Genomic DNA, 3348 nt, shown 5'->3' with positions numbered 1-3348 from the left:
GCACGTAGATACTGTGTTTTACTGTGTTTTTATCATTTCTGTTTTACACCTAAAGAAAAGTCAAACCGAAACTCCATTAGTTATCCAATATGCATATCGACCTTAAATCCCGTTTAACTGTTCCTCATTTGCAATTTCCTCCAAGTTCCCTCGTTGATAAATTATCATTCTTCTCTTAACGTTTTTACTTGAGACCATCCTATTCTTTAAAAAATGTAGGCCTACTAAATTCCTTCGCGAGTCTTCGGGCAAAAAAAATGTACTTGTATTTTTGCACTAACTCTTGGTATTTGGAAACGCTTGCATATTTTTATATACGTCGGGGTTGGCTGATATTTCAGCTCGTTTTGTTATAACTTATTTTATTTATTTAGACAAATTAATATATACTGAAAGAATAAACACCCGTGACTTCATAGTCTATTGATTATTATGTCATGCACAAGGATTTTATAAATATAAATTTCTTAACAATACTTATGCATATTTTCGCTTTATCCGTTTTTGTTTTCTGCATGATCACGTCCTTGTCTTGTAACAAGTACCCTTTCCAAACGCCCTTTGCTCGCCTGCTCGGGCACTGCAGTCATACACTACGCCCACGCCCACACAAACGCCCGCAAACCACAGCCTTCCCATTCCGACACGCGCCGATATACAGGGACGTGCTATTCTCTCTTGCTTCTCGTGACTGGGTGGAGTCGCAGAAAGCCGGCGGGAAAGTACCTTTTTTAGATATGACATTTTTCGAGTATTTTCTGCTTCTTTTCTTTTAAACTTCGTTCTTGATGTATCAGAGTTTCTCTGGTTATCCCCTTGAAAACTATTCTTTGAAGAAATCATTTTCCGAAATTGGAGAACACGTGTTAACAAACCTTTCACAGACATGGGCTAAGACCCGTATAGTCATCTTCCTCAAACACCATATTACCTGCCATAAAACCCTATAATGAAACCATACCGCTCACCCTGTTTAAACATTTCTGCACCAGCGCCCACAGCAGCGGTTGCCAGGTGTAAGAGAAGATGGATAGTCATACAAACATAGTAATCAAAATGATCAATGACATCTGCGTATAATTTTAATAATAGTACAGTTTAGGCGCATTCGGGTTCAACAAGATAGATTTAGATTTAAAGGTTGGCAGACTTACTGATCAAGAAATGCTATACTAATATAATTCAATATTCGGAAGCCCGTATTTATAAATGGCAAAGTTTTTTTTCCAGTATTTATATTCACGAAATACAATTTCTTCAGTCCACACCAGCCTGCTCGTGACTGGCCTCGCCGACGAACGACAATCTATTTTTAGAATCTCGATTAGAGGGAGAGGGCAATTTTGCATTTTTTGTGGCTCCCCTTATTGAAAACCGGACGGTCACTACTCTCTCCTCGCCACGCCCTCACCGCTAACCTTTCTTTCCCCGTCCGCGACCTGCCTTCCACTCTGCTCCCCGCCTCCTCCCTTCTGGGCCAGAGGATGCCGGCGAACAGTAGCGACGAAAGTAATGCGAAATTGGTATTAATGGGCTTGGTCAGGGAAGGGCTTCTCCCATTGTGGAACAAAGCGTCGGGTGTTTAATCGGCTGAAGCCAGACACATATACTAACCGAGGTCACGAGCGGTCAGAGGTCAAGCGGGCGCAAGTTCAGGGTGGATAGGGCTGCCTGGGTGTGGTGCTCAGCTGTTGGGAATTCATGAGAGATATTCTAATTATTACGTGGTCGTGGAACGTTGGCCGTTATATGGCCGTGATATTATTCAGAGCCACGTTGTAACGAAGACTTGTCTGACATTCAGATCTCGACCATAAAAACGTATACGTGACTCTAATGATGGAATAACACATACGTTTTGTATTTATCATAATCATATTTCATTATAGTCGTCCTTATCGTATCATCACATATAGTGTCCTCATCAAAGATACTCACGTGGTTCAGGATAATTGTCAGATACTGTGATGGGGCTTCGACATAGAAAAAAGAAAGTGGCTTGAAAAAAAAAATAGCAAACAAAAAAACCGGTCCCACTGAAGAGGCAAAAAAGGCTGGACGACGCGCCGCCGAGGGACTTCCCGCTCCGAGCCAAGCGGCAGCGCCTCTATCTCGCCGAATGGATTTTCCTTTTTTTATCCTTTTCTCGGGTTCAGGTTGAGGATAAGGAGTGTGCTTTTATGCCGGAATGGTTGACGCAATATTCTGTTACCTTTTGTGATCTTTGGTCGATTTTCACGTGGGAATTGTTGAAAAGAAAGCTTGCAAATTATACTTTTACTCTTAGTCGTTGCTTGGTCATTCCACACTCATTAATCAATATACCAGTGTTGGGTTTCTTATACACATGCAATCCGCAAATGAACTCTTAAGTAATTTGACATTAAAAAACAACACTTGCATTATAAAAAAAGTATAGAAAAATCGAAAATAATCTCTGGCGAAGGAGCGCTACCCTAAATGCAAAAACACAATCAACACAAAGATAAATTTAAAAATAGAAAGGATGCAGTCAGTTACCGGTTACTTTCCAGCGCAATTTATTGGCGGGAAAGACGTGTCGCCGGTGACGTTAACCGCCGTTACGGTGTGGAAACTAATGACTTCATACTTTCTTTTGGGTCAACTTCAAATTGCCTTCTTGGAAATTGGGTCCGATCATAACTAATAGAATGATTTTTTGATGGGTGATACTAATAGAGTGATATTTTGGTTGGAGATTCTAACCTTCGATCGGAGTCAATGCCGGTGCTAATAGCACAGTGACAGCGTTTCTCCGGAGGGCATGAGGTTGTCAGCGTTAACCTCTTTTCCGACTTTAACCTTTCTTCGAACCATCACCTATCGATGTCACAGGTGAATGGGCTGCAATACCATCAGCCAGTCGAAGGAGGCCAGGCTGTTGTATCTTGTGCATCGAAACAAGAAACCTTTCGATAGCTATCAGGGACCTACGCAACTCATGGCTGACCGAATACTCGCGTTGCGTAATGCTTTCTATTCCGTAAGAACATATGAAGCATACAAATGCCGAAAAAATATTTTAACTGTAATAGATAATGACTTAAACGCGTATATTTTTGTCTCAAAACCTAATTCGCGGTAGTTATTTTAGGGATGAGGGTGGGGGGGGGGGGTGAGGGGCAATAGATTTTAGCCTCGGGCCAGTTAACATTAAAGCACTCACGTAACCTTTTCACAGATGTGGTTGGAAAAATAACAGTTACGTAGTTAATTTCTCGATTTCCTGAGTCTGTGCCAGTCGACTCTCCCCATTACCTATTATTTTTAAAATATGCTTTGCAGAACCAGAACAGAATCACATTAGATTACTTGACTCACATTGTT

Source organism: Penaeus monodon, chromosome 33 (genome assembly GCF_015228065.2).
Source record: "Penaeus monodon isolate SGIC_2016 chromosome 33, NSTDA_Pmon_1, whole genome shotgun sequence".
Classification (NCBI taxonomy): Eukaryota; Metazoa; Arthropoda; class Malacostraca; order Decapoda; family Penaeidae; genus Penaeus; species Penaeus monodon.
Note: the sequence above shows the minus strand (reverse complement) of the source record.